Source organism: Desmodus rotundus, chromosome 1, assembly GCF_022682495.2.
Source record: "Desmodus rotundus isolate HL8 chromosome 1, HLdesRot8A.1, whole genome shotgun sequence".
NCBI lineage: Eukaryota > Metazoa > Chordata > Mammalia > Chiroptera > Phyllostomidae > Desmodus > Desmodus rotundus.
In genome coordinates this window covers 171,061,868-171,086,268 of record NC_071387.1, presented here as the reverse complement: position 1 = coordinate 171,086,268, position 24,401 = coordinate 171,061,868, and positions in this window count along the sequence as shown.

Sequence of the window (24,401 nt, the reverse complement as noted above, 5' to 3'; positions counted from 1 at the left end):
TGAAACATGGCAGGCACTCAGATGATGATTATCTCAGAAGTGCACTAATGCTGCCAAGTCTACTTACTAGGTTATGGCAAGTGAAATAAATAGAGCTTTAGTAATAAGGCAAAAGTTACCAGATCCTTTTCATTATGTTGCCTTAGCTGAGATCCACATCTCTTATTGCTTGAATTACTATGATAACCTCCTATCTGATCTTCCTGATACCAGCCTGTTTCTTCTTATCAAGAGGTTTTCAAACCATGAGTCACATCCCATTAGAAGGTTGTTAAATAAATTTAGGGGGCCAAGACCAGAACATTAAACAATGAAACAAAACACAATGTATCAGTGCATCACATTCAGTACAACATTTTGTTTTGTGAAACTATTCTTTATTTCTAAGTCTGTGTTCAAGTGTCCTAGATTGCTATGTGACACTACCCTTTAGTTATATTTCTGTGTCTAAGTACACTAGGTTGCTATTGTCAGAGCCGTTACTATGAATGACAAAGTTTGATATATCTCTGCATCTTTTTCATCTTGTCTCATCTCCACAGACTCTGATTACCCCAGAGAGATTAAGCAGATTTGCCAAGTTCTACTGTTGGCCTTCACTAGATTTACACATTCAGTCTTTTCCCTTCATTGCCCCCTTTCTCCTTCTGTGACTAACACCACCTGTTTATGTTTTAAAATTTAGCTTATGCCACTTCTTTTAGGAAGTCTTCTATGATTTTCTCTCTCCTCTGAGCTTCCCAAGTGCCATACCATTAACTTTATAATAATACTTGTCAGCAACTATGATGGTTTTAATTTATTAGCCTTATTTACTGGAACATGTTTCTTGAAAGCAGGGACTGTATTTTATTTAATTAAGAACCCTCAACTAACAGCAGATAACTTGATATCTTCTGGGACCTCAATATGAGTTTGTTTATTGATTGATTGACTGTTTGAGTGCCTAGTGGGGTTACAAGTGAGAGTTCCTGGGTACATGTGACAAAAAGCTTAGAAATAATTTTGTCTTAATTTTTAGATCAAAATTTGACCCTTAGCTGATATCGTTTATTATTTTTTCTTATAAGCCAAAAAAGGGGACCATTTGGAGTCAATAGAAAAGCAGAAATAAATGTGGTCACCCTTTGATATATTATTGTCTTTTGTCTATAATTTTAACTAGAATATTATGTTATAAAACCAGTTCTTTCATGCCTTTGATATATATATTATATATGATATAAAATATGATACACACACACATATATGTGTGCATGTCAGTTTGTAATGTCCAAAAGTAGTTACTGAAATAAATTTCATCTGCAGAGTGCCTTTTGCAGCAGGCCGTCCCCAGTAAACACATCTTTTGCACTATAGGGTGTTAAGTCTTTTGAGCCAAAAGATATGTCAAATCATTAGTTATCAGAGAAGAAGTGACATGTGGGCGGTACCGATTCCTTCAGATAGATTACATGTGGATGTCATATAAATGAAATATATTGTTACTCTTCAAAGATGGATTTTCTGGGTTATTTTCTGGGTTTTTATTTCATATTTTGCCTGTCATTTCCTGTCTTTTGATCATTTTTTAATGGCTAACAGCTCTGTAAAGCAGAGATATAGAAAGAATAGGAAGAAATCAAAATGGATGTTAAGTTCCTAATATTCATAAAAATGGCAGTTAAGTACTCTTCACCACTCACTATCCATCAGGTGCTATAAAAGGTGTTGCTACATGCACTATGCATCATCCCATTAAATCCTTAAAACCAACCCTACGCGTCTTAATTGGTGAAATTAAAGTTTGGCAAGGTAAAGTAAACTGTCACAGTTACATAATTGGAGGTATTTTCAATTCTTTATATTTAAAAATGGCAGAAATATGATTGAAGAGAAGATGGTAATGAAGGGCTAAATAAGAATTTGAATTTATCTTTGTAGTTAATTTCCCCAAAGGAATAATTTCTCTGTCCATGGACTAATAGAGAGTATTTTGGACATACTGTCATACTGTACTACACAGAGTTTTTCTTGTTTGGTGCATTTTGCTGTACAATTGATTAGTTGATAAAAACCAAGAAACTAATTTTATTCATTCATTTATTCCTATTTTAGTGTTTGAATACATAAATGAAAATAAGAAAATAAGGATCAGTCAGTTAAGGAGCTACATGTATAAACAAAAGTTACGGCATTGTTATCAGAGATATAATTGCAATGAACACACAACAACAAGGGTAAGAACACTATGACTATTTAAGCATGTAACTCTTCTTGGAGAAATCTGGGAAGATGTTACAAAGAGGTGATACTTGAACTGAGTATTAAAGGATGTGTAAGATTTGCCAGCTTATTCCTTAAAAACATGTTAAAAAATATGGAGCCTATGGCAGCAGTGGCCCAAGAAGCTGGAAGTATTAGAAGTGAAGAAATTTTATAACTATTGTTCTGAAGTAGGAGGTTATTCATCATTGTTATTTTTTTCAGATTCTGTCTTTTTGTGTTGAGTGAGGCATGTCCATAGCAGTGCCATTACCTTGGACATTTACGGTTTATTCCCAGATAATGGGATAAGGATGGTCATTCTTCTGTCCCTCAACTCCCCCCCCCCCCCCAACTGCCTCTGAATTCTGCACAATAGTGTTAATCCGAAGACCCAAGGAATATCAGAAATAACCCTGGAACTTCGTAGAAGTACTAATTTTAAGGAAATCCCCAATGGATCTTTCAGTTCTTGTTTTCACACATGTGAAATAATAAAGAAGAGTAAAATCAAGAATAGAATGTGTTTTGCTTTTCTAAATCCGCTTGGTACAAGTGCAGAAGAATCTGCAGATGGAAACTCACAGATGGAAGGAAACCTGCTGATCATACAGCTGTTTCTTTGTTGGTATGGAAAACCAATTGTGGGTGGGAGCAATAGAGGAAGAGACAATATTAGAATGCACTGGCATTTTAATTATACCTACCATAATTCTAATGTTCTGTTCTGTGGTGAATTGTTTGGGGAGTTGTCTTGAAATTAGAATCCAATTTTGCAAACTTGAATCAATTAAAGCAGTACTGTTTTTGAAATATACAGAGAAGTGAGTTTGCAAAAGATTTTCCGGTCATCTTGCTTTGTGATGTTTAGAGTTCCTCTGGCAACTCTTGGTTTGGAGAGGAGAGGGCAGGGAGAAGGCTAAGATTGAAAGTGCCCTGTTTCTGTGCCCTAGGGTTGTCCACTGGAGAGCATCCTTAACTTCTTGAACTATTTAAACTGTCTCTAAATACTCTTACCAGAAGCCAGGCTTGCTGGGCGTGAATCCAAGTTGCCTGAAGGAGGTAATGTGACTCTAAGCTCATGCTGCTATCTCTACTTTCCGGGAACGGAAACTTGACAGCCAAATAAGTACTCTACATACTAAGGGTCATACTGAATTTCATTTCATAAGTAATGATGAGTTTGCTATGTTCCAGGCAGAGGACTGAGTGAGAGATGCACTGTTTTTGACCTTCTGGAGCTTATGGTTTAGTAGGGGAAACATAGATTAAATGAGTGAATTAAAAATATAGTAATAAATGTAGTAAATGCAAAATAAAGAGTGATATGACAGCATATAGGAGTATAGCCAGAAATAGATTAGGGGGTCAACAAAGGCTCTTCTGGTCAACTTACGTTTTGCCTGCTGAACAGAGTTATGTAGATTAAGAAGGAGGGGAAAAGCACTCCTAGTAGAGGGAACAGCATGTGTGAGGTTCTGTGGCTGAAAGAAGAGTGACTCATTTGAAGAACTGAAAGAAGACCAGTGGGAATGGAGTATAGAGACCAGGGCTAGGAGACCAGGGGAATGGGCCAGGATTGGACTGAGGAGAGGCTTGTAAGCTACACTGATGATATCCCTTTATCTAAGAGCAATAAGAAGCTCAAGATTTTAAAGAGGGGAGGAACATGTTCCAATGTGAGCATCTTTAAAAGACCTATTTGATGACTGTGTGTTGGTTGATTTAGAAGGTGGAAAATCTGGAAGCAGAAGTAGTCAAGAGGTGCTGGTGCCCATGGTGATAGAGAGAATCTCCTAGAACCAATAGAGAGCTAAGAATCATATCAGCAAGGTTTGTTGACAAATTAGATACAAATTATGAAAGAGGAAGTGCTATTAAGGATCACCCCAAGTTTTCTCAATGAACAAATGGGTATTTGGTTGTGTCTTTTGTTGACATTAAGACCCAAAAGAAGGACAAGTCTTGGTGAGTGCATTTGAAGCAGAAAAATTGTGAATTTAAGTTTGCACAGTTTAATTTGGGGTGTCTCTGAAAGACACCCAGTTGAAGTGACAAAATGCAAATGGAAGAGTGGAAGGGCTGAGGGGAGATGAACCTGGATCTATAGTTGCTATTCTACCACTTACTGTCAGTGAGACCTTGGACAAGTTCTTAAACCTTCTTCTGCATCAGTGTCCCCATCTGCATCATGGAGATAACAATAAGAGTGCCCACTGAGCTGTTGTGAAGATTAAGGGAGAACACACATCATACTAACAGTAGATACTTGGGGGTGAGTATGAAATGAAGTGGTATAGGAAGGGAAATAGTAGCTAGCCTGAGATGACTCTTCATCTTTTAGCATTTAAATTTTTAAAAGAATGCACATATTATTATATACATACTTAGAAAAAAGCAAAAGAATTAATTATGAAAACATATAAAGGACCAAATTAAAAATATACATGTACACCACTTGGTATAGCACTTGATGAATAGTCAATAAATATTAGCTCTCTGCAAGTGATAGGGAGCTGGAGCTTAGAGAAAGTTCTAGTCTGGAGATGTGCCTTTAGTAGTCCTTGCATTGTGACAGTAACAAAAGCCATAGGAGTAGATGAAATCTTTTGGGGAGAGAATGCTGGGTAAAAGAGGGCCAAGGGTTAAACTTGGAGGAATTTCAACTGCTAAAGACCAAGTATAGGAAAATGAATCAGCAAAGGTGCCTTAGAAGGGTCAGTCAACAAGGCAGGAGGAAACTTTGCCCATCTGGGCAAGGTGAGCTTACATCTGAAAGAAGAGGTAAACAATATGGCATGTTGTTACAAGCTGTAATGAATGGAAAACTACGAGTATGCCTTGGATAAACTAAACTGGAGACTTGAGCAGGCTCTTTGGATAATCAAGCAATAAGCATTTTTGAGAAACTATCTGGTTCTTTTTTTTATTTTTTTATTTTTTTATTGTTATTCAATTACAGTTGTATGCCTTTTCTCCCCATCCCTCCACCCCACCCCAGCTGAACCCACCTCCCTCCCCCCTCTCCACCCTCCCCCTTGGTTTTGTCCATGTGTCCTTTGAGAAACTATCTGGTTCTTTATTTTAAATAAAATCTTGGCTTCTGTCCTGGAAACTGGGCCAGTCAATTGGTCATCTGGAAGTTGAATCCGTATTTCTTATGAGACTTTCTGTCTGTAAAGAGGTGCTACTTAAAACTGAGTCAATTTATATAAAAGGAAAAAAATATCACTGATGTCAAGAGAGAAAACCCAAAAGGTACAAAGAAAGGAAATTTCGTTCTGTTCACTCATAGTTCTGGCCAATGTATAACCTTTAATTTTTTAACAAAAATATATTTTATTTTCTTGAATTACAATTCCATAGACAGCTATCTATCTTCCTAATTTTCTTTCATAAATGCTGCCAATTTCCCCCCTATATTTGTAAAAATGATGATTTCCTACCTCATAAAAAAGAGATGCATGTTCCTTATACTACATAAATATATATATTTGAAAACCACTTCATTTCAGATAAATGGCAATTTTCCAAAGGAAAAGATGGGTTTAATTCTATTTTTCAATTACACAGGATTTTTATTTTAAGGTATTAAAAATGATAGTTTTATTGCAAAATAAAGTAATTAGCCCTCATCACACTATGAAGAAACTGGGAAATGAAAGAATAAGTGGGTTGCGAAGAATTTGTAGTTTCAGATGGCATTCTGAAGAGCAAGAGTCCTAGCTCCATATTCTGCTTGGATTCTTAGCCAAGGCTGTTGAGAAAGTAAGAGGGTGCTTGACATAGCACCTCCTACTTTGCACCAGTTCTGCACCTTCTGGGTGCAAGAGAGCAGCGAGGTTATTGTCCTGTGTTGTGTGCCTCTAATTACCTACTAGCCCAGTTTTGAATCCCAGGCAAGCCATTTACTGCCATGAACACATCCCTTTCCTAACCTGTGAATTGGAGATGATAGTCTAGCCATCCTCATAAGGCTGTTGATAGGAGTGGATAAGTTAATGCAGGCAAAGCACTTGGCATACAGGAAACTCTCATATGTAGTATGGTCAATATTCTGAAACATGAGCATTCCCTCAGTAGCATTGTTAATTTGTTCATTTTCACCTTTCCCAAATTCATTTAGGAAATATATTTCTGTTCTCCCCAATTGCTTTCTCCCAAACTTCAAATTATCTTTATAGACATTACAAGCATGACCCTTAATCAGCAAACTCAGTTAAGAAAAACAATATTTTTAGTATTTTCAAACTCAACCTGATTTTTATTTTGAGACCTTCTTTTGTCAAGGAAGGTAGTAACAATGTCCATCACTTTGGGGATTTCTCTCTCCCCTCTCCCCCATCCTTTTTCTAGGGTTATTTGTACCTGTGTGAAGCATATATGATGCCAAAGCTTGGGAAGGAAGGACATTGTTCTTAAATAAGCAAGAAGTGAAACTGCTCTATCCATTCTCTCGCTTGGCTCTGATCATCCATCATCACAAGTCCCACTGGGAGGTCATGGTTCTCATGTGCGTGGTCTCATGTTGTCTGATGCCTCTACTAATTGCCTGTGTGCCAGGATGTGGGACTCCTTCCCTAGGGTGGGGAAGCTATGCTTTCTTCCCAGCTTCTCACAGTTATTTAGTCTGTACCTCAAGCCACTAATTTCTCTTGCAGGTTATTTTCACTCATCCACCTATCACATCGCTCATTTTTAGCGATGGTCACATCGAGTTACCTACCTGGTAAGGGAAAAAGGAAGGAAACCACCAGAAAGGGAAGAACCAAAAGCCAGTATTTCAGATGTACTGCTCTGCCCCTTGAGTTTACAGACATGTTATGGAAGTTAATGCTTTCAGCCACGGAGCACACTGAGGGGATACACAGAAAATGAAGTGTCAGGAAGAATTTATTATGCGTATTCAACTCAGCAGAAAGACATTTTAAAAGTGCAAGTTTTGTTTTTCTTAGAATTGACCATGACTGTGTATACTGACAATGAATTTTAAAATCGCTCATAAGTAATACAAGAGGGCTCATTACACAACTTAGTGAGGGGAACCTTGAAGTCAAAATCATCACACCAATATCAAAGAGGCAGACAGGCCTGAAACATTACACATACTTTGGAAAAATAAACTCGCTCTCTCTGGTGTTTGTGTTTTGACTGAAAGCCAACTGCATGCTTTTAGGCATTGTAAGAATTTTTCTTGACTTCTTCTGGACCCAATAATTCTGCAGAATTTAGCAAGTAGGGGAAAAAATGTTTACCTTCACCTGCTATGGTCCACTAGTAAATGCAGCTTTCCTGTTGGTAATTTCCTGCATTAACAGTAATTGGAAAGAAATAATTCAAAGTTTAGTTTTGAAAGGGGACAAAGGGGCTGGGAAGCATTGTTTACCTACTAGACTGAAGCAGACCTTGGTGGCCATCTGGTGCACCATGTTTTTGAGTAATTAACATGCATCCACACTTTTATTTTGTTTCCTCTCTGAAGTGGATCTGAAAATATGTGCTAACAGACTGTCTGCAACACAAAGGAGCCAATGTTAAAAAATTATACTCATCCCCTTGTGAAAAACAATGCAAAAAAACACTTTGTTTTGCCACTAAAGGCAAAAGTTGCCCTGATATCTGCCAAAGACTCTGGGTCCCAGACGGAACTGCTCGTTCTCTTCAGTCACCACATTTGGTGAACAACATTGTAGGTCCAATATTCCCCCTCCTTCCCCGTCAGGCCTGTCATTCAGAGCCTTCCGGGGTGCATTTACAATACATGGTTGAGTGTTCGTGGCCACATTGGTACACCCCCATTTGTGGACTGGATTTGGATTCTGGGATCAGTTCTCACTGATTAACAGCTTGTGTTTGTTTTTTGCAAATGACTTTATCTTACCTATAAATTCAAGTGAGTCAACTTACTGGATGGCGGCTCAGGCTGTGTGTTGGCAATACACATTCGATCTAATCTATAGGGTGAAGAAATAACTCTTCTTGGCATGGAGCCTTCCAGGAGAATTCAACAAATAGGTCACATACACAAGTCTAAACAATTTCTTTCTGCAAGATTTTACTTTATAATGTCAGTACAATTGTTTCATCCACAAAATATCTGGATGTATTTTAAGTCAACCTGAACAAATGGTTGAGAAAACTTCGGCTGTTTTGATGAACGTAAGTGAACACAATCAGTGTATAAATAAAAATTTGCAGCTGAAAAGAGGGGTCAAGGGGAAAGGGTGAGACTTAAATGAAATTTTGTTGTAGCACATTCATTTCACAGCATGAACTTTTAAAACTAAATGGATTATTGTTAACACAAGTTGATATTTAGCATTTACTTTTCAAAATGTAGAAAGGTTAGCTTATTTTGGATGAACACAAATTGTTGCTTGATTTAAGAACAATTCTAATTTATATTTTATCTAGAATTATATGCACTAGACAAATATTCTAAAGGAATTATTATATTCCCCTTTTATAAGTGAGAAAACTGAGCGTTAGAAACAGATTACTTGCCCATATTACTTGTCTAGATAGATCTAAGCCTTAAATAGACCCTAGATTCATTTAGTGCCCCCATCTCTTCCTTTCTCCTTGAATTGTTTATGCCTGCCATGATTCTGTCTGAGAACAAAGATGCAAAAGGCATACAAGACCAAAATAACCAACCTAAAATGAAATTTCATGTAGAAAAGGGAAACAGGACAATACGAGTCATAGAGGTGTGGGTATAGAGATACAGAGGGTAGAGAAGAGTGAGTTGTGTGTGTGTGCGCATGTACTTGTGTGTGTGTGTGCATGTACATGTGTGGTGTATTGGATACTGGGGGTCTAGGGAGTTCCTAAAACTACAAGAATAGAGAATTCTGTAAATATTTTCCCCTAGCAAAATAAGATGTAAAGATTGCATTGGTTTTCTCCATGGACTCTCCTTTATAAATTCCAACGGCACCAGAGAAAAAAGCCACAACTGGGGTTAATTCTGAATTTAAGATATCTGCAAGTAGCACTAAGAGCAGCCATGGGTGAGTAGGCCATGAACCTGTCATGGAGAGTGAGAGAGATTCTTCAGGTCTCATGCTCTTCTTATTCCTTTTTTTCTCCCTCTAAATCTTATAAAAAAGAAGGAAGGTATGAATGGGGTGGAGTGAAAAGGAGCCCTTTCAAAATTTTTTCTGGCAAGAAACCATTTGTGGGCATGATAAGTTTTCCTGGAATCAGTATGTTAATTTTTCTGGTTTGTTATTTTCTAAACTGTATTTACTATAATGGAGTACAATACCTTTCTTCTATGCTGTAACTGCATAAGTTGGTGTCCTCAGGAAAGGAAAGAGCACAAGCTAAAGTGATCAGATCTTCTCTACCCCTCTGTGTCCGTTGGGTCCTCTAGGGTACCAAGATAGAATTAAAGCTGCCAGAGATTTATATTGAGGGTAATGCTCATGGACAGTAAAATGAAGAAGCAAGAAACAGCTTTAGATCATGATGTAGGTATGCTACCTACTAAAGGAAAAGAGGTGGTGAGGAGGATTAGGGAGCAAGCACTTCAGACAGTAGTGCAGCTCTACAGAGTCTTAGTCAGTCCATTAGGTGCTGGGACACAAAGTTTATCAATTGAGGCCATTCCATATTGCTGAAATGGTGCCCTGGTACCTCTGTTGGGCTGAGACATAGACTAGAGAGTACCCAAGAAGTGTGTGACCTTGGCTCAGACATTGTTGATCACAGCTAACGGACAAGTTCTTTCTTTTTTTTTTTAATTTTTTTTTGTTATTCAATTACAGTTGTGTGCCTTTTCTCCCCATCCCTCTGCCCCACCCCAGCTGAACCCCCCTCCCTCCCCCACCTCCACTCTCCCCCTTGATTTGGTCCATGTGTCCTTTATAGTAGTTCCTGTAATCCCCTCTCCTCACTGTCCCCTCCCCACTCCCCCCTGCCCCTTGTTAGATTGTTCTTAACTTCAACATCTCTGGTTATATTTTAAGGAGACAAGTTCTTTCTTGAAGGCAGATATGGACAGCATACCTCTTTGGCTGCCACACAAGGTTAGGAGTAGGGTGAGGCTGACCCTGTGGCCACATCCCCATGACAGCCTGAATCCCGTGCTGTCATGCATAAAATTCCAAGGAAGAGTGTTCAGCCCTTCCAATTACTATAAAAGTCCCACAGAGGTCTATCCTATTTTACAAACTACCAGAGAAAATAATTTTAGAGTCTTTTTATTTTAAAGAGGTAATAATTTTAGTTCTACATTTAACACTCATAATATGAGGAAATTCTTCTGAAAGATAATGTTTTAAATCTCATCTGGCTTGACTTAGTGGGAAAGACACGGATTTTCACCTAGCCTGTAATAAATGCTTCCCTTTGCTTGCTTTTTTCATTGAGGTTGAAGTAGCCTGACTGATTTTAACTTTATATAATGGCCTTATTTTTTTTAAGGAGCTATATGCATGAATGTACATTATAATATATATTTATTACTATATCTACAATATAGGGTATACATGTATTTTTATTAATACACACATATATTTATCCTCAGAGAATTTTGTACTATGCTTTGCTTTATTGCTAATGCATTGCTAATAGAGCTAGTTGCCATAAGAAAAATTCTGGAAGACATATTAGAAACTACAGATGAGTGATTCTCAATGCTACATTCATTGAAAAACTAAGCTGTGAAAATAAATACACGGCTCAAAATCAATTCTGGGTGTTAAGCCAACTCTGCCATTAACTAGCTGGATGACCTTGGGCATGTCATAAAGCCTTCTCTGTAAAATGAGGAGCTTAACTTAGGTGAAATCCAAGGGTTTTTCCTGCTGCAACAGCCTCTAACAGTGATTTCCAAACTGTCTGTGCCCTGTAGTACTAGGGTTTCATTAAGGTGTTGCTGGATTGAGAGAGGGATATTCAAGGGAGAGATCTGTGTGCACCATGAACCAGGCCTCTCATCCCCCATTTCAAACAGAGCAGCTAGGCTTGATCTGTTTTCCATGTAGAGTTTCAGCGTAAAATTCCCATTTCAAAAACCTTCAATTTTGCAAATGCCATCTCTGATGAGAGGCAGGATTCGCTAAGTCATAGGTAGATGTCATCTAAGCAGGGAAAAGCAATGTGTTTGTTTTCGGCTTAAATATTTTTAGTGTACAATGTGATATGAAGAGAATTGCATAATTTAAATTGTAGGTACATTTTAACATTTGTCTGTAAAGCAAACACCCACATAACTGCCAAATCATGAAATAGAATATTACAGGAACCACAGAATTTCTCTACATCTTTTACCACTCTGTCATCACTATGTTATTATAAAGTCACTTAGGGCATCTGAAGGCAACTATGACCTTACTTTACTAGCAGTCATTTTTCTTCTTTAGATTTTTTACCTGTGTCTGCATCCTTAGAAATTAGATTAGTACTGTCTGTTCTTGAACTGTATGTAAATAGAATTATACTGTAATTACTATTTTATGACTTGCCTTTTCCTGAACACACATTTGTAAGTTTATCTACATATCTGTAATTTATTCAAATCTATTTTAATGTAGTATCTCACTATAAGAGCATAAAACATTCTATGTATTTGTTCTACTAATAGTGACCATGTGGATTCTTTCAAAAAGTTCAAAATTATGAGCAATATTGCTAGAACATTTTAAAATGAGAACCTTGGTATATAGAAGCAAACATATCTTTAAGGTTTATGTATGTATAAGAATGGAATTGCTGGGTTATTATGTTTGCATATATTTAGTTTTATCAGATAATGACAGTTTTCTAAGTTGCTGTAAAAATTTCTGCTCCTACTAGTAGAGTAGTTTCTGATACGTAGATGCCTACATTCAATATTGTCAGACTTTTATTCTTTCCCACTTTGGTGGGTGAGTAGTCATGTTATGACTTTGACTTTTAATTTTCTAATGTAAGCAGTTTTTCATTGAGTTACTGACTTTTGGAGTTTCTTCTTTGTGATGTGCCTATTCAAGTTACTTGCTCATTTTTCTACTGAGTTGCAGGACACAAGGTCAGTAGGTAAAAATAATTTTAACACTCTTAATGAACAATCTGAAAATGAAATCAAGAAACTAGTTCCACTCACAATAACACCAAAAACAAAAGTAAAATTCCAAGGAATAGATTTTTAAAAAGAAGGACCAGAAATAGAATTACAAAACTTTGTTTAAATAAATTAAATAAGACATAAATAAATGGAAAGATATTCCATGTTCGTTAATTGAAAGGAATAATATTGTTAAGATGGAAATACTTTCCAAAATAATCTACATATTCAATGCAATCTCTATCAAAATCCAAGTTGCATTTTTAACATTTGACAAACTTACTCTAAAATTCATATGGAATTGCAAGGGACCCAGAATAGCCCAACAACAGAAGAACATAGTGGAGGGCTCACACATACCAATTTCAAAACTTGCTACAAAGTTATAGTAACCAAGACAGTGAAGTACTGCCATAAGAATAGACATATAGATCACTGGAATAAATTTGAGAATGCAGAAATAAATCCTTATATTTATGGTCAGTTGATTTTCAACAAGGGTGCCAAGAACAATTCATGCAGAAAAAAATAGTCTTTTTAACAAATGGTGTTGGGAAACTGAATATCCACATTCAAAAGAATGAATTTGAATTCCTATCTGTCACCATACACAAAAATGACTCAAAATAAGTCATAGTTCTAATTGTGAGACTAAAGCTGTAGAAATCTCAGAAGAAAGCATGAGAGTAAATCTTTGTAACCTTAGGTTAGGCAGTGGTTTCTTAGATACAACACCAAAAGCACAAATGAAAAGAAAAAAAAAACAGATAAATGAGACTTCATCAAAATTAAAAATTTTATGCTTCAAAAGACCCCATAGTGGAGGTAGAAAGACAATCCACAGAATGGGAGAAAATCTTTTCAAATTATATATTTGATATGACACATATTCAGAATATATAAAGAATTCATACAAGTCAACAATAACAAAAACCCAATTAAAAATATCAGCAAGGGATTTGAATAAGACCATTGTGTAGAAAAGATATATAGATGGCCAGTAAGCACATGAAAATATGCTCAATATCATGAGTCACTAGAAAAATGCAAATCCAAACCACTTTGGGATACTAATTCACAATCACAAAGATGGCTAAAATTAAAAATGACAAACAATAACAAATGTTAATAGCTTTGTAGAGAAAATGAAAATGTTGTGTATTGCTAGTGGAAATGTCAAATGGAAAACAGTTTGTTGGTTCTTCCAAATGTTAAGCATTGCAGAGAAATAGAGACAGCAGGGAACTTTGCCAGTTCCTCATATCAAAAGGAAAATGCCCAACTTCTCACCATTATACATGAGGTTGGCTGTAGAGTTTCCATAGCTACCCTTTATCAGTTCAAGAAACATCTCCTCTATAGCATACTAAATCATGGTTTTGAATTTATACTCCCTCCTCATGTCAGAACATACATTTAGTTACTCTGCATTTAGATGCTCATTGCTTCCCAATATTGGTGGAGTATATTTCTCTGTCCTTTGATTGTTGGACTTGGCCATTTGACCTTTCTTTGACCAATGGGATATGAGTGAATGTGATATAAGCAAGTATTTTAAGTGTGACTGCACAGTTTGCTAGGCTTTTCAGTCTTCTACCACTTAGTATGAAAAACATATGCCTTAGATAGCTGCTCGTTCAAGTAGCATGAGAAAATATAAGCATATCTCAGAGATATTTTGGGTTTGGTTCCAGATCATTGCAATAAAGCTAGTATCACAATAAAGTGAGTCACATTAATTTTTTAGTTTCTTGGTGCATAGAAAAATCATGTTTACACTATAGTATGGGTTTTTAAGCGATAGCATTATGAAAACAATATTCACACCTTAACTTAAGAAATACTTTATTGCTAAAAAATTGCTAACCATTATCTGAGCCTTCAGCAAGTGTAATCTTTTTGCTGGTGGAGGGTTTCGCCTTGATGTTGATGTCTGTTGACTGGTCAGGGTGGTGGTGGCTAAAGGCTGGGGCAACTGTGGCAATTTATTAAAATGAGACAATGTAATTTGCTGCATCAATTAACTCTTTCTTTCACAAATGATTTCTCTGCAGCAGGTAATACTGTTCGATAGCATTTCACTCAGAGTAGAACTTTCAAAATTGGTGGCAGTCCTCTCAAACCATCCTGCTGCTTTATCAACAGAGTTTATGCAATATTTTAAATCCTATGTTGTCGTTTCAACAATCTTCACAGCGTCTTCACCAGGAATAGATTCCATCTCAAGAAACCACTTTCTTTGCTCATCCATAAGAAGCAGCCTTTTATCTGTTAAAGTTTTATCATGGGATTATAGCAATTCAGTCACATCATTGGACTCTACTTCTAATTCTAATGTTCCTGCTATTTCTACCCCATCTTCAGTTACTTCCTCCATTGAAATCTTGAACCCTTCAGAGTCAGCCATAAGGACTGGAATCAACTTCTTTGAAACTCCTGTTAGTCTTGATATTTTGATCTCTTCCCAAGAATAACAAATGTTCTTAGTGGTATCTAGAATGGTAAATCCTTTCCACAGGTTTTGAATTTATTTTGTCCAGATCCATCAGAGGAATCATTATCTATGGAAGCTATAACCTTAGGGAAAGTATTTCTTAAATAGTAAGACTTGAAAGTCAAAATTACTTCTTGATCCATGGGCTGCAGAATGCATATTGTGTTCGTAGGCACAAAACCAACATTGATATTGTACATCTCAGTCAGAACTCTTGGGTAACCAGGGGCATTATTAAAGCAGTAATATTTGTAAAGGGTCCTTTTTTTTTTACCTAAGTAATAGGTTTCAACAGTGGGCTTCAAAATATTCTGCAAATGATGTAAACAGATATGCTCTCATCCAGGCTATATTGTTCCATTCAGAGAGCACAAGCGAGTACATTTAACATAATTTTAAGGGTTCTAGAATTTGGGGAATGGTAAATGAACATTGGCTTCTATGTAAAATCGCCAGCTGCATTAGCCCCTAAGCAGAGAGTCAGCCTATCCTTCGAAGCTTTGAGGTTAGGCATTGCTTTCTCCTCTCTAATTATGAAAGTCTGAGATGGCATCTTCTTTCAATAAAAAGCTGTTTTGCCTATATTGAGGACCTGCTGTTTAGTGTAGCACCTTCATTAATTATTTTAACTAGTTCTTCTGGATAAATTGCTACACCTTCTATATCAGATGGCTTCTTTCCTTAAACCTCATGAACCAACATCTGGTAGTTTCAAACTTCTCTTCTGCAGCTTCCTCACCTCTCTCAGTCTCATAGAATTAAAGAGAGTTAAGGTCTTGCTCTGTAACTAGACTTGGCCTAAGGAAATATTGTAGCTAGTTTGATCTTCTTTTGAATTTGTGTGTTTACTGGAGTGGCACTTTTATTTCCTTCAAGAACTTTTCCTTTGCATTCACAACTTGGCTAACTATTTGGTGCAAGAGTCCTAGCTCTCAGCCTTTTTCAGTTTTGACAGGCCTTCCTCATTAAGCTTAATCATTTCTAGGTCTTGATTTAAAGTGAGAGACACAGGATTCTTCCTTTCACTTGAACACTTAGAAGTCATTGTAGGGTTATTAGATGGCTAATTTCAATACTGTTGTGCCTCAGGGAACAGAGAGGACTGAGAAGAGGGAGGGAGATGGGAAATGACTGATCAGTGGGACAGTCAGAATACACACAGGATTCATCTATCACATTCACAGTCTGATGTGTACATGGTGCCCCAAAATAATTACAACGGTAAGTAACATCAAAGGTCACTGATCACAGATCACCATAACAAATCTAATAATAATGAAAATGTTTGAAATATTGCAAGAATTACCAAAATATGATACAGAGACACCATGTGAGCAAATAAATGCTGTTGGGAAAAAATGTGCCAATAGATTCGCTCAACACAGTGTTGCCATGAACCTTCAATTTGTAAAAAATGGAACATCTGTGAAGTGCAATACAGTGTGGTACGCTCGTACACGCAGTAGACCTAAACATAACACACAGCCTCCATTAAGCCCATCAGTCATTGCTGAGTGCATTGGAGTCATAACTTACCCACTGATTTATAATCATTGTTGTAAGACACCAAGATTTAAAATTGCCTGTTACACAGCATTACTACAGCAAAAAAAGACAAACAATTCCATGATGTGTTTTCTATTTCTATTCTTAGTTTTGCTAAAACGTTATTATAAATAGACTTTGAATTTTATAAACTACTTTATCTGCATTTATTGAGATGATAATAATTTCCCCTTTATTCTGCGTATGTGGTAATTTATGTTGTTTAATTTTTGAAAGTCAAACAAAGCCTGCATTCCCATCTTAGCACTCAGGTACTGAGGTATTCTCTGTGTGCTGGGTTTTGCTTGCTTGCTTGTTTATTTATTTAGTTAGTTAATCTATGTTCATGAAAGAGATTGGCCTGTCAATTTTCTGTATCATATTGTCCTTATCTGACTTTATCATCAATGTTGTATCATTCTTTGAAAGCATTTGAATAGGATTGAAATTGTTTCTTTCTTGAATGGCAGTAATAGCATTCTTTAATAAAGACGTATAGGCCTGGGATTTTCTTTGAGGAAATATTTTTGAGTAATCATTTAAAAAATTATTGTTATGAACTAGTCAAGATTTCTATTTCTTTTTGAGTGTATTTATTTAGAGGAAATTTCCTTTGTTTTTATCAGACCCTGGGTCCTATTATTTAGGCTGCCTCAAACCAAGTTTAGAATCTGTGGAAGAGCTCAGATGGCAGACCCTCAGCCCATACTCACACTTGGGTTATTCTGGAGCCACAGCTTCTCAGGAACAGCTTCTTTCTACCTTCAAGTTTCCTCTTCAGCTACACGTGGCACCAAGACAGCCATCTCTGCTGTTCACCAGGGTGGGCAGGAGGTGGGTCAAGTCTAGGACTTTACCGCAAACCTGAGGAAAAAGGTCCTTGGAGCCCCATCTCAGTAGGGAGAAGTTCTCTTACAAGTCTCCCCACTCTGAACAGACCCTGGGCCTCTGAACTGTCTCTGGCCCAGGTAGGAGCAGAGTTCAAATGCTTGATTCCTAGACAAAAGCAGTTTTCAAAATGTCAACATTATTATTTTTCTGATTATAGATTTTGAACAAAAAATTGGCCAAGAAGTTCCCCTAAGTCCTTTTAGATTTGTATTAGGAAACAGTTAGAATAAAGTCAAAATAACACAGAGGAGACGACAAAGTTTAAGATTCTTCTACTATGAATTAGGACTGTGGCTCCTGATGTTCTCTGATAATGATAAATGGCAGACACTTTGGGTTCTACTTTCTTTTTATACCTGTCAATGATATGCTCCATATTCCATTTTTTGACCCACCATCATTTCAAATATTCAGAATCCCTCCTTTCCAGGACAGACACTCCTTTCAGCTGGGAATATAGTACAAGCAGTATAAGAACCATTCCATCAGCTACAATTCACTGTGAGAATTTGTTAGACTATTTTAAGAAAGTCTAGGTAGACATCTAACTTTTTTTCCTTTTTAATTAAGGTTGCTGGCAATAACAGCAGTCAGATCCTTCCAGAAAAAAATTGCTTAGGGCCACTGTGTAAGACAAAATACTGAGCTGAATAAATCTTTAGCCTCTCTGAGTATATTTCTTATTAGAATCCAGCCAGGTAATTACCTCCATGGTTGTTGCATTTTTCTTCAAATAAAGACATCTCTTTCTGAGCACTGCTTGTCCTCCTGGCTGCATGGTTTGGCTTCTTAGCCTTGGCTGTCTATTTGTGCCTTGCCTTTTCACAAAGAGCTCCTATATGCTCCTGCTCTCTACTTGATAGAGACTTTTCTCATGTCTGTACAGGAGTGGCAGTAATTTTGGGGGCGCATAGTTTAACATTAAGAAAGAAATGAGTAAACTAGTTTAATAAGCAGAGCTCCTAATAGATTTCTAGTACCTTGGGATTGTTTTTCTTCCCCTCAACTCCACAGTCATGCCAGGAGGCACCTCCAAATAACAATGATTATGACTGATGGTGTAGCAGTGCCTTATGGGGCCCATCCATCACAGGCAAACTCAGTTCAGGGCTGCTTCACTTGTGGTCTCTGAGACTGCAGTTTGGCTGTGCTCCAAGTACCCTTTCTGGCTGCTGTCTGGGTGTTTTTATATATGATCTGCAGGTGTTACTGGTATAATTTGTCCAGGAGTTGTATGTGATGTCATGCTTACTAATCTAGACTTTCCTGAGGTCAGTATAGTTCAAGAGAAAACTCTAGAAGTGGAATTACTGATGATTGCATAATGAAATAACATCCTAGAAATAGCTTTATGTGCCTGTTACTAGGATGAGAACATATGGTTATCTCTGATTTAGATTTGCTTTTGAAAATTAATTTAATTTGGAATGAAAGATCCAGGCCAAGATTTAGAACCAAACATATGATTATAATTTTAGAATTATGAAGAGAGATGAGTTGACCTCTTCTGTGGATTTTGGAGATAAGGTGTTTGAAAGGGGGCAGGGAAGGGTCTTGACTTGAGATGGTCTGATATGAGCAGATGCTGGGGGTTGAAATCCAAGGTGAGTTTTAGTCACACTGACTGAAACTACATTTTCCATGGCTGTTGTGTTGACTTGTGCGGTTTCTTTCGAGCCCTTGAGCATCAGTTTCCACCTTTTCTCCTAAAATCAATCTAGGTGAAAGAATATAATAAACCACACATCAGTAAAGGAGAGTGACTTCTTTTTTAATATGGCTATAAAATGGCTTCATATTGGATTTTAATATATCTAGGTTTATAATAAAAGAATGTCAGTGAAAAATAACATTACTTCAGTGTAAACCTTAAGTTCACATTTCCCTTGTTTTGTATATAACCAAACAAAAAACAGAAGGAGAAAGGATATTTTGGACCCTTGGAGTTAATAAAAATTTGTGATATCTTTCATCCTGGTTATATAAGAATCTTGCTCCTTCCAAAGTGCTATGGGAGTCTGGTGAAAAATTCAAGAAAACTGAGTTAAATGAAATGTTCTAAAAAATAAGCCAGCATTAGACTGAATTGGATACTTTCTGTCTCTCAAATATCTCATGTTGTTTTTCTTTTCTTATTCCTCAGCCAGCTTGTAGACAAAAAAAAAAGGTGCCTTATACAAATGGCTTTTCTCACTCAAAAAATGTGGATATTCCCAGTTATAGCAGTAGTAGTGACATTGATGACATATAATATTTATTGAGCATCTTCTATATACTAGATATTATTAAATACTTTACATGCATGATTATGAATCCTCATAACAAATATTAGTATTTCCTCTGTTTTATAGATTTGAGAACAATGAGGCTCAGAGGGGTTAAATGTTTTGCTTAGCTTCATATAGCTGGTCAGTGGTAAAGCAGTACTTTGAATACAGATGTGATTGGTTCTAACTCTATAAGGGCCATAATGCTTCTTCCAATAATAGAGAATATTCTTTCATCTGTTTCCCGTAAAAAAGAGTGTCACACTATCTCAGTTAATTTAATAGCAACCTTTCAGATGATATTTGTTTTATAGTTGCAAATTCAAAAACCAGAGAATTGAGCAATGTGTTCACATTTACTTGACTAGAAAGAGATACAATTTGGACCTGAACTTAAATCACCTGGATCTTTATCAATCTTGCTTGTACTGCTATATAAACTTACCTTGGCCACAAACTAGATTGGCAGGCAACGTTAGATATTAATGCAATTTCCAAGTAATAAATGTTGCTGTTCCTTCAAAAGTGATCAAAACAATTAAAAGGACCACTTAGCAAATAAGTACTACTTATCTGTTTCCTTGCAGTCAGGTAAATTTAAGTTTAATATTTTGGCTCTAGTCAAACAATCCTATTAATTGTCTGTTTAAGAAAGTCTCCCCCCAAAAGCTAAGTTCCTGTAGTGATGAATTAGCAAAGAAGCAAACAAGAACAGAGAAGGTCCATGGCACTAAAAAAAAGTGAAAAAGTCTTGGGATGCAGTATATAAAATATATGGGAGTAAACACCTCCAAGTCTGGAAAATTAACTTCTGAGAGTGGATGGCACAGCTACACAGGCATGCAACTGCAATGACTGATATTTTCTGGTTGAATAAGTGGTTTGTACAGTGAATGCTGTTCTGGAGGATTACCTCAATGATCAGTACAGACATAGATGTTTTATTGAGAGTGAACATTTATTGTATGGCTAGGTTCCTATTAATATTACTGTTGATAACTATGTGTAGGAAGACAGTAGGGTGGAAGACCCTGGCCAGTGTGGCTCAGTTGGTAGAGTGTTGTCTCATAGACTGAAAGGTCAAGGGTGATTCCCATTCAGGGCACATACACAGTTAAATTCCCAGTTGGGGCATGTACAAGAAGGCAACCAATTGATGTTTCTCTCTCACATCAATGTTTCTCTCTTTGTGTCTCTTCCTCTCTCTCTAAAAATAATGGAAAACTGTCCTTGGGTGACAGAGAAAAAAAATTTTTAAAAAAAGAAGGTAGAGTGGAGGAAAGAGAAAGAAAATGAACAGAGTGGAACTATGATGTGAGAAAGAGGAGAGCAAGACCTCTTAGAGAAGGTAATATGCATTATTTGATTTTACCTCCCATATTTCTCAACTTGCTGAAAATGTAAAGCCATTGTTAACTTAGGAGCTGTCAAAGTCAATCACCACTTTACTTGATTTCTCTGGAGCTTTTTGAGTTTGCTGGCCATCTTTCATCTTTTGACTAAATGCTTTTTCCTTGGTTCTTTCATATCCTATTCCTTCATTTGTAATCCCATATCCATGCTACTTTAATCTATGTATTTCTTAAATGTTCTAGTTTTTCCCAAAATAAATCAATAACACAAAACCCTCTGCATCTTCCTGATGTAATATGTCCAAATACTATTCATAATAACAAATGTGAATGGAATGAACTCTCCTATTAAAAGACAGGTTATCAAAATAAAGTATAACAAAACCACTAAAAATAAAAGGAATAACAGAGTATTAGGCAAATGCTAACAATTAGAATTAGGAATAGCCTTGCTAGCATAAAAAAAGATTTAAATAGGAATTATTACAAAAACTAAGAGGCTTATATTTTTATATTGACTCATGGCAAAATTTATGATGAAAATAAACACCATGGACAAATACACTTGTGTTTGCTTGCTTGTTTTATTGACAGACAGCCTGATTAGAATATCAGCTTCACTAGGGCAGGAACATTGCTAGAAATTAAGTAAAGTTGCCAAACACAATGGAAACACAGCTGAAGTGAAAGACTTTTCACTTCACTAAGACTCAGTCTTAGATTGCATAGCCAAAAATCAAACAGAATAAAAAAGAGATAGAGGAACTGAATGATATAATTAACAAAGTCAGTTTATCAGATGTATCCTGAATGATGTCTCTTGTAGCAGAGAATTAACTTATTTAACAAATACTTAGTAAGCACCTGCTAGCACATATGATTCCTAATATCATTGAATTTGTGCTTTGTCTGATGTAATGTTATAAAACCATTTTCTTTCTTATCATGGCCTCGTACCACACACTTTGTGAGGCGATTGAGTGTCTTAGATAAATTGTCCTCTGCATCCAATCATAATCAGTCACTGCCAGAATTCGGTTCTGACCATAATATTAACTGATTACTTGCTTCATATATAAAAAGGGGTCAAAATGAATAAGGTTTAAAGTTTACTGTCTGTATGCCCATAATGTAAAAAACAAATTACTCCAAGACTTTATAAAAACTTAGGAAGGAGGGAGAGAATAGAAATGTTTTAAAATCAAATATTTAAAGGTGGTGGAAAATGAGAAACCAGCATGAAAATTATAAACCATTCACAGGGAATGGTTTCAGCAATCACCTCAGCATTTGACTGATTTGACAACAACCCATGTTTTTTTTTAGAAATTTAAAATTTTTGCTTGTTTTCTTGATTAGGTTCCTCTTATAGGTGAGATCATATGGTATTTGTCTTTCACTTAGCATAATGGTCTCCAGATCAATCCATGCTGGTGCAAAGGGTAGGAGCTCCTTCTTTCTTTCTGCTGTGTAGTATTCCATTGCGTAAATGTTCCACAGTTTTTTGATCCACTCATTTGCTGGCGGGCACTTAGGTTCCAGCACATGGCTATTGTAAATTGTGCTGCTATGAACTTTGGGGTACATGGGTTCTTTTGAATTGGTGATTCAGGATTCTTAAGGTATAGTTCCACCAGTGGAATTGCCAGGTCAAAAGGCAGTTCCATTTTTGGTTTTCTGAGGAAATTCCATACTGTTTTCCACAATGGCTGCACCAGTCTGCATTCCCACCAGAGACATTGAAATTAAGAACAAACTGACAGTGACCAGAGGGGAAGTCAGAGGGGATAATGGGGGAAAAGGGGAAGGGTTGTCAGGAACATGTATAAAGGACATAAGGACAAAGCTAATGTGGGGTAGGATCAAGGGTGGGAGGTGGGATGGCTGGGGTGGGCGGGAACAGTGAGGAGAAGATGGAGACAACTGTACTTGAACAACAATAAAAAAAAAGATGGAAAAGAAAAATGGGGCAACTGTAATAGCATAATCAAAAAATGTATTATTTAAAAAAGAAATTTAAAGACTTGATGTAATTTATAGTTACATATATTCAAAACTATGTCCTGTAAGAAATATTTGGCATGTTGACTTGCATATTTTTGCAGTGGTTGTAAGATGACTAAAATAGTTTCTAAATTAATTTGATTCAGTTTCATAATAAAATATAGAGAGAAGAGATAAGACAAGCATGAGGTAATAGTAAGCATTCGGTATAGACCTCTGTGATTCAAGTTAAACAGTAGTTCTATGATAATACCATAGGATTTTAGACCACAGAATGTCATATTCATTGGCAATGTTAAGTACCAACATATTTGTTGGATGATAAACACAATAAACATAGTTCATAAAAGCAGTTCTGAAATTATGCAGAAGAAAGATTCAGGACTCCAAAGAAATAATTTTACATGGGAGGAAGAATTTTACAAGGAATTTTTTAATTATCAAAATACTTATGTTAGAAATGATTTCTCATCTAATAGAAAGTGAGTTCTTAATTTATGATTTGATACACTAGTCCCCAATCTGACATGAAATTCATTCTTTTTCTTTAAAGTTACACAGCAAATCTCTATGAATAGCAATGCTTGGGGTAAAGTTAAGTACAGTGTGAATTATCAATGACTGCTTGCTCCCTCTCCCCCTTTGGTCAAAATTATATTGTGGGAAATCTAAAATTATAGTCAGAGTAATAAAATAAAATTTTTCTTTAAAAATAGGATAAACACTCAATCTAAAAAATATAGAAAAGTAAAAGAAAGTCACTGGTCATCTTACCACTGAAAGGCAACCATTTTTTACCTTTATCATATTTTTTCTGGTGCTTTCTTTCTATACATTTTGCTTCACTGGGCTGAGAACACATTGTATATATTCCACCTTAAACTTTTCTTTTTTCCTTTTTTTTTTTTTTGGAATAAGAGAAGGTGAGGATGTGTTCTAGGGCATTCATTGTTTAATTGAATGCATTGTTTCAAAAGGTTGAATGGGGTAACCTTTCATATGTTTATATATCTATTACTGACTCATTCTTAACAGCAGACTAATTTACCCCCCAAAATATTATTATCTGAATTTTGGGATTCTGTATTTCATATTCACAATTCATGTTTCATCTCTTAAAAGATCATTTCAAATACAAAAAAAATTGTCTTTTTCAGAATTGTGCAACTGAAGTATTTCTAGAAGTAGCCATTTTATTCCTTTATTTAAATCTCAGGAATTTCTATATAGTAGTTGTGTGTCTCCTTTTTGGTTTCTAGCCAAAAAACTGGGACTTAATTATTAACTTTTTAGTGACCTTCCATTTATTTGAAGATGTTGACATTTGCACAGCAGTATTACAAGAAAGAGACTTGCATATTTAACACCCTAGTATTACCTCTTTGTCCTTGGAAAAACCAGCCAAAGGCATCATCTTATTTTAGCTGTTCAAATCATGTGGAATTTTATCACTTGGCAAAGCAAAGAAGCTGGGTGCGATGTGATTCTTTGTGCCAGCAGTAGTCTATTGATTCTTTTTTGCTTCTTTTCTAAATAGTGTGTTAGATAAG